Consider the following 16,231-nt stretch of genomic DNA (forward strand, 5'->3'; position numbering starts at 1 on the left):
TGAATTGCGCTGTGAGATAACTTCTCCCGTACACAAGAGTGATGAATCCTCTGTCGATCCACCATAGTCTTGATACACTCTTTGATGCAGCCAATCACTACCGTATTGACAGCTCCAAATAGAACTGCGTTGGGCTAGTGTCAACTACACAATCGATGCACAAGGCACTCCGGTGATCTCAAGTCTAAGGATCACATGCACCACCATTTGTTAGAGGATTTATTCCATAGACACTGGGGTTACCATCTATATGGAATCCTCCGGTGGGTCAGTCCTGTGAACTTGCCTACAGTAAGCACCCATGTGTTACACCAGGTTGTCACCCAACAACCTTGACAAGTGAGATCTATCACTACCTTTCGACAAGGTCGTTCAACACTATGATAGCCTTACTATATTATCTATGCCCTAAGTCAGATTAATACTGGGGCTACGAATGTTTCTAGAATGGCCACCATATGTGCTCATAGGGTTCTCACTATCAAGATTTGAAACACTTGATACCTTCATCATGGTTCTACCATTCTAAGGTCATATATCAATACATATAGATATGATTTACGCGATATAGAATAAATTGTCTTTTATTGATCAATGAACATTATTACAAAGAGTCAATTTTACAATAATTGATTGGCTTTAGGGCACCTACTCTATCACGTCCATTATTCTTGTATTTGCTGTGAGAGCTTACTATGAAAATTTTGTAACCCCTTTTCCATCAGTTGAGGAGGTTTATATACAATGTTTGTACAAAGGAAAGAGCAAAAATAAAGGGATTACAATTGATTTGAGATGCAACTCCAATATTCTCGTGATTGGGTGCTGTGATTGTGTAGAGATTACTGTTAATCTGATCATTCCCGCAATATCTGGGATCTGAAGTTATCTGGGAATTGATTGAATGATCATTTGGATTGTTTGCGACTAGCTTGTGCTGGGTCGAGCTATATGTCAACGAGCTTATGCTGGGTCGGACAACCAGTAAAGTCAGATTGAACGAGCTTATGCTGGGTCGGACAACCAGTAGAGTCAGACTGATTCTGGGTCGAGCTAATACCTCGCAACTCACTAAGCTTGGTGGAAAAATCACACACAACATCTGCCTTCTAGTGTTCGATGCTCGTTTTTGAGTTTCGAAGACTATTGCTCGATTTGTTACCAAGCTCGATGTTGTCATTAGGCCACCAGATGTAGGCTCGATCGAGCTCTAAAGGGCGACTTCATGCCCAATCGACGGACTTCACACTTGAATCTTCTATCTTTCGTGATACTTGATAAACTCATAATATGAAAAGTTAGGACAATTACGTAAATTTCATGTAGTCATGTCGCATTAAATGTGGCAGCCTTTGGTAGTCACGTTTTGTCACGTGTGGGCTACTACAACTGTCCATGTGCAGAGTTGAGGTGACATACGGCGACAGTTATCATTATAGTAGTCTGACGATTCATCACCCCTCATGGATGGATGACATGTGGCCACATCCAAGGGCTGAGATTGCTCAACGAACGAATGGTTGAGATTCACTATAAATCGACAGTCACAATTGAACCCTGCCCTTTCGTCGCCCATGCAAGCCACTATAAAGGCAGATGAAGTCGTCAGAATACTCACTCAACCCACGAAAACCTTTTGACATCCTTGTTCACTCTATTGCTGTTTCATTGTCGTCATGGTGCTCTTTTCGACGAGTTTTTGCACTTCTCTTATTCCGGTAAGGCTTCTTTTCCCTTTCTTTATCTGTTTTTCTGATTTTCGCGTCAAAGAGTGGCCATTATTTTGGCCACATTGAGTGTTCTTGGGCTTTAGTAGGGTTTTTTGGTGTGTCTCCGAAGGTTTTGGGTTTAAGGAAGGTTTATCATGGTGGCCGCGGGAACCCTGGGTAGGTCGCGTGCGTTCGTCGTGTGGCGCAAGCTATCTTGGGTACCTGGACTGAAAGCAAGTGTGAATTGGTCACCAAGTTTTTCGAGCTCTGACACATGTGTGCTTCTATTTCAGGTACCTAGAAGCGAGCTATAATTATGTCTTCTTCTTGTAGTCACACAATTGATTGCATGTTTGACTCACCTGCGGGCTCGGCAGTCCTTGGGGATATAACCCCCGAGGTCTGCTAGAAAATCATCACATGAAGCTTAGAACCCAACGCAGTGGGCTCTTTCGATCATACTTTGATTCAGTTAGCTCGATCCAAGCGGTCTCCAGTTCACAGGCTACGCAGGGAACCATAATCCTCTATTACCACCAAAGATCTAGAGCGCATAAGAGAGGTTTATGCACCGCAGCTTGATTTGATGGTTCTAAGGGACTCTTCTTGGAAGAATCCCTCACCCAGATGGGTGGTGATCTCTGAGACCCTCCGAGATGTGGGGTATCTATTCCTCCTCATTATTTTATCGACAATGTTTTGAGGCGGTTAGACATCATTCCCCTCTAGCTATCCACGAATTCGTATGTTATTATCATTGATCTGTACCTAGTGTACATGATCGCTGAATTGGGTGAGCCATCTGTCGAGTAGCTCGTCCATCTGTATAGGCTCAAGAAAGGGCAAAACCAAATGTACTACCTTTCCAAGGTGAGGAAGGTACGTTTCAATGGGTTGGTTGATGTCCCGAATAAGGTCCCGCATTGGGACTCCCAATTTTTCTTCTACAAAGCCTGGGAGACCAGCATTTTTGCTTCGAAAGCAAGTAAGACTTCGACTTCTCATGCATGCAAGGATCACTTTCAAGCTTTGTGTTCTAGCTAACTGAGTTGCTTTGTTTTGCAGTTAACGTCGAGTAGAACTATCTCCCTGCTGTGAGCTTGAGAGGCTCCAGCATTTCAACAAGCTTTCTGATGGACGGTGTAACATTAACGAGCTTACCATGCTTCCTCACTTGAGGGCATATGGCTTTTGTCAGGGCGACGCCAAGTTTCTTACCATTCTTGAAAAAGGTTCAAGTTATCGTTGCTTGCGCTTATTTTTCCCACACAGATAGGTCGCTCACTGTTTGTTTTTTTTTTTTTTTTTCAGAAATGTGGGCCAAGAAACCAAAAGGCCTTAAGAAGAAGGCAACAGCTTTTATGGCTGTCAAGAAGAAATCAGCTGCTTTGGCTATGAAGCAGCCCGCTAACATTGCCAATGTGAAGCACGGTAGGGGCGAGCTTGGGGGAAGGCCCGAGCACGAAAAAGCCCACGATTGCCTCAAAGGTAGTTGGTGGGAAAAATTCCCCCGAGCTCTAAAAGAGGTTGGTAAAAAAGACACCCGAGCTATTTGAAGGCTCGGGTAAGAAGAAATCGATCGAGCTTATATAAGGGCTTGGGTAAGTAAAAGGTGGTCGAGTAGCAGGTTGGCTCAAGCAAAGAGGTTGCCGTGTAGGTTGGCAGCCCAAAGAAATCAGCGGCCAAGGATTTGGCCAAGAAGAAGTTTGCTTTTGTGAGCAAGACTAGCGTTGCTGGGGGGAGTAAGTCTAGCTCGTCCCAGCTGGGAGGCAAGAAATTGGATAAGCAGCTTAAGCTGCGATTGATGCGTTGATCGATCAACTCCCCGACCATATTAGCATTAGAGCGCAATGGCCAGGGACAACATCACCCCCACGAACATTCGTTGTCATTAGAGACTCGCTTCCCACTCAGATATTGGCCTTGTTGTGCAGTTACGCGGCAAAGGTACCAGTAGTTCGCCCTTCTTTTCTTTTATTCGCTTTCTATCATTACTTCTTGCTGACTTTCCATCTTATCTTTTTTAGGCTGCCATGGCGAGCAGACATTTTTATGATGAGTGTTATCTCACCTAGGAGGGCACTCATAAAGGGTGGAAACTGGCGGAGACGATGAAAGAGGACACTTTGGCCAAGGCTGAGGTTGCTGAGGAGGAGAAAGAAGCCAAGTAGGTTGAGCTTGAGCGGCTCAGAAAGGAAATGGCGACCTTCGAGGTCAATGAAAGGGAATTCCTTGACAAGTTCAAAGTGAGCGAGGCCACGCGAGCTAAGGCTTAAGCTGAGGCAACTGAGGCTGGAAAGAATTTGGCGCAGTAGCGAGGTGCTAATAACAAATTGAATTCTGAGCTTTCCTTGGCTCAAAAAGCTACCTTGGATTGGGAGGCCAAATTCAAGCAGTCCTCGCTCGAGCTTGCCTAGGAGGCAGAATATCGACGAAAAGCCGAAGCTAAGGCTGGGTAACTTAGACTTTAAATTGAGGAGTTGAATGAAGCCATTATTACTCGGGTTTGGTAGACGTTGGTCTTCCTTATACAGAAGTTGTGGGAAGCCCATCCCTCGATCGACTTCTCTTTCCTTCCATCAGCTTATCAGAGAAAGGTCGAGAGGATGAAGGTCGTAGCTCAAGGAATGGCCTACATATACTCAGATGACTCCAAGGATGATGGCGAGGGCCAGGAAAGGGTCGAGCAAGGCGGAGAAGAGATAGACCCTAAATAAGAAGTCGAGGATTCGACTCCCTTGTCTACACTTCCCCCGAGAGTTGCCAACATTCCCCTGGGTGAGGTTTCCTATCTTGAAGAGGCTGCTACCCTTCCTTCCATTGAGGATCCATCTCTTCCAGCTGGCGATGAGCTTTTTGGATCGGTCGAGGATAATGCCCTTGCTCCTTCAGCTGTTGAAAGATCATACATTTTTTCATTTTCTTTTTTTATTAGAATGTAATAGAACTTTATTAATGAAAAGAAGATATTTTAGTATATCATTGTTGAGCAAATTTTTTTATACTTCTGCTGAGTCATTTTAGTCGTCCGAATTGGACTTGTAATAGAAGATCCGAATTCGCTCCAAGTTATGCATAGCTTGCTTTTTGAAGAGCTTTTTTGGATATGTGCAAGAAAATCTTATGCTACAAACAACTTTGATTCTAGATCAATTTTCCATTTCAAGTTTTGGTTGCCAGCTTAAGGCCGATTTCCTTCGACGTGTTTTTCTTGAATTTTTTTTTCAAGTGTAACTTTGTCGATTTGGGATATTTCACCCTTATAGAGTTGGATTTTGGCATGGCTTATTGAGATAAGCTGTCTTTTCCCAGACTCTTGACTCTGAGTTTTTTTTTTTTGAATGCTATCGCATAGGTCGCAATCTTTGAAGCGATGAATAAATGCTAAACAAGTTAAAAATATCAATGATAGACAAAGGAAAATTATGAACAATACCTTTTTTATTGATAAAGCATTTTGGCCGTGAACGGCCTTACAACGAATGATAAAAAGAAAGACGTAGGCGGAACCCGAGCTGCTTATTGGTAATAGCTTCGCAAATACTCGACGTTTCAAGCTCGCAGTATCGCTTCGCCGTTGAGGCGTTCCAGGTGGAAAGATCCTGGTGCGAGCTTTTCGGAGATCCTGAAAGGGCCTTCCCATTTGGGCCCCCTAAGTTTGGGTTTTGGGTACTCTAGACGACCTTCTTGGGAACTAGGTTGCCCACTTCAAAGTCTTTATTTTTTACTTTGGTGTTGAAGTATCGTTTGGCTTGTTTCTGATATGAGGCGACCCTTAACTGAGACTTGGCCCGATGTTCTTCGATTAGGTCTAACCTCAGGCAGAAAAGATCTTCATTTACTTCCTTATTGAAAACTTCCCTTCAGAACAAACTGATTCCCACTTCAATTGGGCCCATTGCTTCACACCTGTATGATAGAGAGAACAGGGTTTCACCTGTCAAATTCCTGGCTGTCGTTTTATAGGACCATAAGGCTTCGAGCAATTCTTTGCCCATCTTCCCTTTACGGCGTTGAGCTTTTTTTTAATGGTGTGCTTGATGACCTTGTTTATAGCCTCCACTTGACCATTGGCTTGAGGTCGATAAATGACGACGAAGCTTTTTTGATGTCGAGCCAGTCACAGAAAGATCTAAAGTCTTCACTGTCGAACTGTTTTTCATTGTCGGTTATTATAGTGTGGGGGATTCCAAACCGACAAATAATGTTTTTGTAAACAAAATCATTCAGCTTGTTTGACGTAATGGTAGCCAAGGGCTTAGCCTCTGCCCACTTGGTGAAGTAGTCAATGACAACCATTGCAAACTTAACGCCCCTTTTTCCTTAAGGCAAGGGGTCGATCAGGTCGATGCCCCAGATCGCAAAAATGGCTAGGGACTTTTCAGAGTAGTCAATTCTTGAGGTGGAGTTTGTAGAGTATCTACAAACCTTTGGCATCTATCACATCTGTGCACATAGTTCGCTGCATCGTCAAAAAATGTTGGCCAATAATACCACTGGCTAAGCACTTAGTATGCTAGAGATCCACCTCCTGCATCAAATTCCCTCAGAATATAATCTGCATCCTCATAATCGATACATCGCAATAGCGATACATTGAATCCGCGTTTGTATAATTTATCATTGATGAGTGTGTACCGAATTACCTTTACGCGGCTTATTCTAGCTTCAGTTCTCTCCTCTGGTAGTGTACCATCCCTGAGGTATGCAGTGATTGCGTCTATCCATCTGTAAGGAGTTCGATTAGAAAGCATGAGGCTTGATCTAAGAACACAAGAATTTCGATCAAAAAGCGCGAGGTTTGATTTGAGAACACAAGGAGTTCAATCAGAAAGCGTGAGACTTGATCTGAGAACACAAGATTTGAATGATCTTAGCAATCTGAGCGCTTGGAAGCATGATCTAGGCACTCGAAAGTGTGCGATCTGGGTGCTCAGAAGCACAATCTAACTGCCCTGAAGCATAATCTAGGTGCTTAGAAGCATAATTTGGCCGCTCGAAAGCATGATTTGAATGATCTAAACGCATGATCTCAATGATCTTGAATGCGTGATCTAAGCGCTTTAAGAGCTCGAGAGCTAAAAAGCTTGACAAAACTCTTATGCGCGCGATCCTAGCAATTTGGCCATGCGATCTGAGTCTTGATGTGTGCGATCTGATTGTTGAAGATCATAGTGATCTGAGCGTGCGATCTGAAAGCTATGATTCGCGCGATCTGAGTGTTGAAGATTAGAGCGATCTGAGCAATCTAGCCATGCGATCTGAAAGATCTGATCTGCGTGATCTGAGCGATCTAGCCACACAATCTGAGATATCTGATTTGCATGATCTGATGCACGTGATCTGAGAGATTTGATCTACCCGATCTAAGTGATCTAATACACGCGATTTGAGTGATTTGGCCACGCGATCTGAGAGATTTAATTCACGCGATCAGAGTGATCTAAGCGTGTGATCTGGCCATGCGATTTGAGAGATTTGATCTATGTAATTTGAGAGATCTGATACTTGTGATCTAAGGGATCTGATGCACGTGATCTGGGGGATCTAATCTGTGCGATCTGAGCAATCTGGCCGTGCAATCTGAGAGATTTGATCTGAAATAGGCTTCAATATTTTAATAATAACTTGAGATGTAGATCTTGGATTTGTATGATTCTTAGACCATCGAGAAGCTAACTCGAAGGGCTACAACTCTTGCGTTTAACACTTTGCCAAATTCAAACTTTATCTTACTCATATTTTCATATCTGATAACTTGATTCTAGAAAAGAAGCTGGAATTTGCTGAAGTAGTTGAGACTTGCTAGAAAAACATAGAAAGTTGATGTGAATCATGCCTTCTTTCTAACGCCAAACTGCTGATGCTTGATTCGAACACGAACGATGTCGCATGTGCAAAGTGCTAAGAGAGTCTTATAAATTACATGTGAAATGATTATGAGAGTTGTGGTGACATATGTTTGTAGAAACATAAATAAAAGATTGACAAGAGAGATTTTTATAGTGGTTCGGATGCTTAAAGCGAATCCTACATCCACTGTTATTTTATTGTTCTCTGACTGTTTTGCTGATATTGCCTTAAGGCATACAAAAAGGGAGAAACGCTTTGTTTACAGAGAAAAAATAATAGTTAAAGCTCAAATTTATGCCCAGCTCTCATATGTCCAGCCTCCTCATTTCATGAAGAGAGTTGCTAATTTATACACCTTTGAGCCCAACGTAATGAGTGCTTTTACAAGTTGCCTTGACACATGGAAAGCTCTCATTCATCCTGATCCTTTATTTTGATAAAGGTGGGACAGGTGTTATATAATATCTCTTTGAGACAGTTTGGGTTTTGATAGCTAATACCACGTTGCCTTGAAGTGCTTGTTGAGCTCTAATTGGTGGTGCTAACAACAGTGTGTATTTTTTAGGCATAACAAGAATTAACATAATTAGTGTTGGTGGGTAACATGGCCAAAATGACTAAAAGGGTAAAATCGTTGCTAAATGGGGACAAATGAGGGTCCATTAATCAAAGTATTGGCCTAAAATGAAGTTCTATTTACAAGCATTGGACTCAATGCAAATGCCAATGTTGGAATAGGAACGGTCACTGGATGCTTGAGTCCATAAAACTGTCTCGAGAAATGGTCTATAAAATTGGCAAAGCATCAAGTGACTGTTGGCTACCCACAAATTTAATTTTTAACAGAAAGTGAATCACCAACAAATTCCTAAATAATCATAATTACATACAAACTTAGTCGGACATAATAAGCCTCCCTCATTTAATGGCACACAATCCCTTTGAAGAGAGAAATTATTTGAATAATGGTATGCAGCTGCGAAGTGAGAAGTAAGCAACATGGGGGGCAAACACTTAATTGTGAATGTAACTGAGACATTTGGCAAATTACTTATCCACTATATAAAGAGAACTTTATAAGGTACAAAGGGATAATGAAAAATCACAACTTTTAGCTCATTCTCTCTACACAGTCCTTTATAGTCTCACAAGAACATTCTCTAGATTAATTATTGTCAATTAATACACCTATAAAAAAAGGGGGTGAGTCCAATGTTACGAGGGGTTGAATGTCCAATGTATAAGTAACTAATACGGATTAGTACTTTGGACTAATATGGATTCAATTTACTGACTCGGGCATAAGAGGACTCTCGCCAGTGGCACCCCTATTGACCTTTTTTTGACTTTGTTCTTGTGTTGCAGGTCAAATTTCACACTCTTTCATGGGAGTTGAGGTGAGTGTCAATGGAGTCTAGGTCGGGAAAGGATCGTTTACCTAGACGACAAAATCGAGTATTAACAAATTGGCATTGTTTGTGGGGAAAGAAAGAAAGGTCAAGTAGTTTTGTAGTAAATTAAACAGAATGGAAGGTGAGGAATAACCAGTAGAATTTGGGAGTGTGCAAGAGAACAAAGAGGTCGAGCAAGAGAGGCCAAGGAGACTGAAAAGCCAAACTGGTAGGCTAAGGGATGTTGGAAACACTCTAAAAAACTACAAAAGGATAATAAGAGACTACACAGGCAAGTACAAGAGATGGAGGTGAATAGGACGAGACCTTCAAAGGAGAAGGTCGTCAAGGTACCATTGGCTGACCAAAAAGGTCAAGTGGTGCTCAATGAGGGGGCAATGCCAATCAATCCAAGTGTAGAACCTACAAAACAACCCAACATGCATGTCCTTAGTGAACCCCGTAAAGGAAATGTTGTAGTAGGAAAATCGAAGGTCTAGGAGGAATAAAGGGGTAGACCAGAACATACACGTTAACAAATGAGATGTACTCGAAGGCACAACTAGGAAAGGTTTGGGCTTAGGTTGCAAATGAGTGTTATTGAGAGTTCTCAGACCAGGAAGCATGCATGAACTTTGATACAAGAGACAAAACAGAAAGCAATTGAGTAACGGACCTATAGATATTGCAAAGGAACTTAGGAGATTGAAGCAAGAGGTTCAAGCCTTGAAGACTCATTAAACCAACCTAGGTAATTTGTCTAACGTTTTAGATGTTGATCCCTTTTAGTTGATGAAATTGCTACTACACTTGTACCTAGAAAGTTTCAAATGCCAACTATTGAAATGTACAATGTTATGACTGATCCAGTAGAACACTATTTGGGCAAAAAATCGTATTGGACCTCTGACAGGCCTAATACACTTGACTCTGCTTTGGAGACCATCAATAGACTGCCCTATGCCTTGACCCAACTCCGGTTGGTCCTATATTACAGCCCCGTGCCTCGACCAACTATGGTTGGTCCTATGTTATGGCCTCGTGCCTTGACCCAACTTTGGTTGGTCCTGTATGTTAGTAAATGGTCCCGTATACGCAGCGGAAACAAAATTAATATAACAGGATCGTTTACATGAGCCAAGATCAAGGGTATAATTTTACAATTCATATTAAAGCAAGAATCTGCAGAAATTAATAATCTGTGTTTAGAAACCATATGCACGTTTGAAGGCTCCACCACGATTGTCTTTGAACGTTTTCCTACCGATCCAAGTGTAGGACCGAACCCACGCAGTCCACACGAAGACAATCTCAAAAGAACCAAAGAGGGATTTGCTAGATCCTCTTTGGCTTCAAGATTAAGAAGAAAAATAAATCAATTGAAATTGATTTTTGGGCTCAGAGTGTTTCTACCGTGGGAGTGAAAAAGAAGGCTGCTGTGTGTTTTATTTTTCAAGGAAAAATCAATTCTCTTTATTAATTAACACACACTTTTCTTTTTATAGTAAAATATCAAGTTGCCAGGCTAATCCGCTAGACTAGACGTACTAGGGGCTTTTGAAGTGCTGCAACCTCAAACGGCCCGGATACATGTTGGCCAAACACTCCCAATTTGATTTATTTTATTTTCCATCATTATCTCAATTAAAATCAATTAATATAATATATTTAAATTATTATATTAACATTTAACAATAATGATAATATATTTAAATAGGTCGAAACATTTAAACTAATTTCACTTATTTATTTTTCTAACAAATTAAATAAAGGCTACGACCTCAGCAAATTTAATTACCCTGTGAAATTACCAAAATACTCTTTCGCCTTAAAAGACGAAAACGCCATTCTTTCTTCTTGGATCTTAAATTATCTTCTATGTGTGTGACCTATAGGCTCCTCATCATATCGGCAGTGTATAGTATCGCGATAAACACCAATTAATCGTCTCACATACACACGCACCAGATTGGCCCAGCAAGGCATCAGGGTCACCTGATAGATTCGGATTCAACAAAGTAGCTACCTGTCAACATATGGTTACCGTGCAATTCGATCCTTTCATCATACTTATCTCGACGAGACGAAGGCATAGAAATAGTGTCAACCTTCGGTTACTCTCGATATTATTTATTCATTTTCTAGACCAATGAACCATATTATAAACTGGATAGAGCAACAACTCAATCCCACTGTGGCCACAGTTTTAGTGTCATTGGCATATACTGAATTGCGCCGTGAGATAACTTTCTCCCATACCCGGAGTGATGAATCCTCTGTCAATCCACCATAGTCTTGATACACTCCTTGATATAGCCAATCACCACCGTATTGACAGCTCTGAAAGAACTGCGTTAGGCTAGTGTCAAACTACACCAATCGGTGCACAAGGCGCTCCGGTGATCTCAAGTGTAAGGATCACATGCACCACCATTCATTAAGGATTTGTTCCATAGACACTAGGGTTACCATCCATATGGAATCCTCTGGGGGCGTCCAGTGAACTTGTTGTATGTATCGCCTACAGCAAACACCTATGTGTTGCACCAGGTTGTTACCAAACAACCTTGACAAGTGGATCAGTCACTGTCTTCCGACAGGGTCGTTCAACACTATGATACCTTACCGTATTATCTGTGCCTTTACTTCAGAATAATACTGGGGCTACGGACGTTTTTAGAATGGCCACCATATGTGCTCATAGGGTTCTCACTATCAAGATTTGAAACACTTGATACCCTCATCATGGTTCTACCATTCTAAGACATATATCAATACATATTGCAATAATAATGATTTCGCGATATAGAATAAATGCCTTTTATTGATTAATGAACATTATACAAAGAGTCAATTCTACAATAATTGATTGGCTCTAGGGCATCTACTCTACAATCTCCCACTTGCACTATAGCCAATCATTCATGTATTTAATACCAAATGATCTCAAGTGCTTGTCATGCTTCTCGCTGCGACAGAGGCTTTGTTAGTGGATCTGCGAGATTGTCGTCAGTATGCACTTTACTAATCTGCATGTCTTTCCTCTCAATATCTCTCTGATGAGATGAAATCGTCTGAGTATGTGTCTGGATTTCTGATGAGACCGTGGTTCCCTGGCTTGAGCAATTGCTCCATTGTTGTCACAATAGATGTCTATAGGATCAACAATCATAGGAACTACACCAAGTTCATTAATGAACTTCTTAATCCAGACTGCCTCCTTGGCCGCATCTGACAATGCATATACTTAGCCTCCTTTGTAGAATCTCTACAGGTGCTTTGCTTGGAGCTTTTCCAACTCACTGCACCCCCATTGAGACAAAATACAAACCCTGATTGCGATCGATAATCATCTTGTCCGTTTGAAACTAGCATCACTGTATCCTTTTACAGTGAGCTCATCTTCCCCTCCATAAACCAAGAACATATCCTTAGTCCTCTTCAGGTACTAAGAATATTCTTGACAGCGATCCAGTGACGCTCACTTGGATCCGATTAATATCTCCTACAAGTGCTCAAGTACATGAGACATCATCATGCGAGTACATAGCATGGCATATATGATGGATCCAATTGCTGAGGCATATGGATCCTCTTCATCTTATCTCTCTCATCTTGTGTTTTAGGACACAATTCCTTAGAGATAAACACACCATGTGCATCGAAAAATCCCTTCTTGTGATCTTCCATACTGAATCGTTTCAGTACTTTGTCAATATACACTTGACTTAGGCCAAGCACATATGCGATCTATCCGATAATCTTTATACCAAGGATGTAGACTGCTTCCCCTAATCCTTCATGGAGAAGCACTTGGATAACCAAGTCTTTATCGACTGCAAGTTCGGTATATCATTCCCGTTAAAGTATGTCATCGACATACAACACTAGGAATGCTATTTCCCTCCTACTCACTTTCTTGTAAACACAAGCTCATCTTCGTTCTTGAAAAACCAATTCTTTTACGGCTTCATCAAAACGAATGTTCCAGCTCCTTAAAGCTTGCTTGAGTCCATAAATGGATCTCTGCAACTTGCATACCTTATTTGTTTGACTATCAAGAACGAAACCATCAGGTTGTGTCATGTACACATCCTCCTCAAGGTTTCCGTTCAGGAAAGCAGTTTTGACATCCATTTGCCAAATCTCATAGTCATGATATGCAGCAATTGCAACATCATCCGGATGGATTTAATCATGGCAACCGGCGAAAAGGTTTCTTCATAGTCAATGCCATGAATTTGTTTGAAACCTTTGGCAACCAGCCGTGCTTTATAGTATGTCACTTACCATCCATGTTAGTTTTCTTCTTGAAGACCCATTTACACCCTATGGTTTTTACCCCTTCAGGTGGTTCCACCAAAGACCACACTTGGTTCTGGTACATGGAGTCCATCTCAGATTTCATGGCTTCAAGCCATTTAACGGAATCTGGATCCAATATAGCGTCTTCGTAGGTTCTGGGTTCATCGTCTTAGTAGACCAGTAGTCACCTGTTGAGTCACAAGATAACCGTATCTCTCGGGCTCATGACGTACTCTCCCAGTTCTATTAGCTCCTATGCTACTTGAGGTTGTTCACTTTGATCCATATAGTTGTGGAGTAACCTCCTCATGATGCTCAACCACTTCCTCTGGCACATCATCCGCGTCCTTCGTCTAGTATATCCCGTGGTTCTAGAACTTCATCAAGTTCTACTTTTCCTCCCACTAGTATTTCTTAGAAAATATTCCTTTTCTAGAAGACACCAGTTCGAGCAACAAAATTTTGCGCTCTTCTGGGTGGTAGAAATAGTATCCTTTGGTCTCCTTTGGATACCCCACAAATATACATTTACAGGATTTTGGCCCGCTTGTTCGAAGTCAATTTCTTAACATAAGCTTCGCAACCCCAAATCCTTAGATAAGACAAGTTGGGTTTTCGCCCACTCCCATAGCACATATGGAGTCTTATCTACGACTTTGACGGCACATGGTTCAAAATGTGAGTCGTAGTCTCTAGGGCATAACCCCAGAACGATGGCGTAAAATCACTAAAACTCATCATGGACCTAACCATGTCAGTAGGTCCTATTCCTCCTTTCTGACACTCCATTGTGTTGGGGTGTATAAGGAGGGGTGAGTTGTGATACTATCCCCATTCCTTCAGGTACTCTGAAAACCCTGAGCTTAAGTATTCACCCTCCCGATCCGACCGAAGAGCTTTAATACTTTTCCACACACATATTCTGTACTTCATTTCTGAATTCCTTGAATTTATCAAAGGCTTCAATATTTATGTCTCATAAGGTAGACATAACCATATCTACTGAAATCATCAGTAAATATGATGAGATGAATATCCACCTCTGGCTTCAACTGTTAGTGGATCACATACATCACTATGGATGATGCCTAATAGCTCAGTAGCCCTTTCACCTTGTCCTGTGAAAGGAGACTTGGTCATCTTGCCTAACAGGCATGACTCGCATACCTCAAATGACTGAAAGTCAAAAGGGTCCAAAACTCCATCCCTTTGAAGTTTTACAATGCGGGTCTTATTAACATGACACAATCTACAGTGCCAGAGATATGTCTGGTTTTGGTCGCTATATTTAGCTCTCTTGGTTTCAATATTGAGAATATCTTTATTGTTTAAATCAAGAACATATAATCCATTATAAACCTTGCAATTCCAATAGAAACTCCATTCAAACTAAGGATAACAATCCATTAGATATCCAAAATGATAACCCATATTATCCAAAGCGGATACTGAAATAATATTCTAGAAATAGAAGGTACTGATAACAGTTATGAGTTCCAATAATAAGCCCGTAGGCAAGATAAACAATAGTCCCTATAGCTAATGTAGCCACATGCTCTATTTCCAACTCGTAGGTCCACCCCTCCCTTGGCGAGCACTCTACTCTGCTTAGTCCCTGCACATCAGTACAAATGTGAGTACCACATCTTTGTCAATGACCCAAGAGTTGAGGGGAGAGTTAATCTCAATCATAAAAATACCTGAAGTCTAGCCTCTGTCTTCTTCTTGCTTCCGAGGAAAGCCTTGCAGTGTTTCCTCCAGTGGCCAGGCTTGCCACAAAAGAAGCAGACTACCTTACCCTTCCATATCTACTCTCAGGCCCAAGAGCAACCTGTCTTTTGGGCTTGGGCTTGGGTTTGGCCTTGGCCTTACCCTTGCTGTAACCCTTTGGTTTACCGGCAACACACACACAAACAGGCTTGGCCTTTTTCAAGTCCTGCTCTGCAGTCCTAAGCATGTTCAGAAGTTCTGACAGGGTTTTCTCATCGTGTTTCATATTGAAATTCATTATGAACGGAGCATAAAGATCAGGCAAGGATTGCAAATTAATCTTCTTGTATTCTGCATCCAAGCCACATCCCAAAGTCTCAAGCCCTCTCAATGTGCTCATCATCTTGAGCACATGAGGACCAACTTGGGCTCCCTCCGTCAGACGACTCCCAACAGTGCTTTCGACCCTTGTACCTCTCATGTCGGGCATTTGTTTCGTAAAGCTCCTTGAGATGTAGATAATGGAAGAAGCATCCATATTCTCATGGCTTTTTGCAGCATAGGTGTCATCGATGCTAACATCAAGCATTGAACGCTATCAGCATCATCAAGGAACTTTTGATAAGTATCCTTAACTTCCTGAGTGGCATCAAGATCAGGTCAGCATGTATGGCTTTTCAAGGATATACAATTTCTTTTCTGACTTGAGTATAATCCGAAGATTACGATACCAGTATGAGAAATTGGATCCATCCAACTTGTTTTCTTTCTCGATTATCGGTCGCAGGTTCATAATGCTCATTTTGGTGAATCTACAATTGCAGAAAAGATAAAGTTATTACAAAGTTCACTATTATTTAATATGGCCTTTTATTAAACAATGCTCCCAACTATTTTACTCAAGCCAATAGCCCTCACTATAACTCGGAAAGCCCGTTGACTTTCCTAGTGGACCGAGATCCCATCATGCCCATTTCAACCTCGCTTTGGCGAACAAGCCAAATGAGTTGATTAGGTAGGCCAACAAACTTAATCCAACCAGTTGTATAGCTCTCACTATCAACCTCAAATGTGAGAAAGCAACAGTCAATCACACAATCCAATGGCTCCAACCATTGTCCTCAAGTGTGATTCTCAGTATCAGTAGGTGGACACTACATGTCACCACGTACACATAATATGTGTACTGCTCTACTATGCCTATGACGCTTATCAACCTTCGTTGGCAACAAGCAAAACAGTCTTTAAGTCGACCCATCACCA

The sequence above is a fragment of the Pistacia vera genome, unplaced genomic scaffold (genome assembly GCF_008641045.1).
Source record: "Pistacia vera cultivar Batoury unplaced genomic scaffold, PisVer_v2 Contig1059, whole genome shotgun sequence".
In the NCBI taxonomy this organism is placed as follows: domain Eukaryota; kingdom Viridiplantae; phylum Streptophyta; class Magnoliopsida; order Sapindales; family Anacardiaceae; genus Pistacia; species Pistacia vera.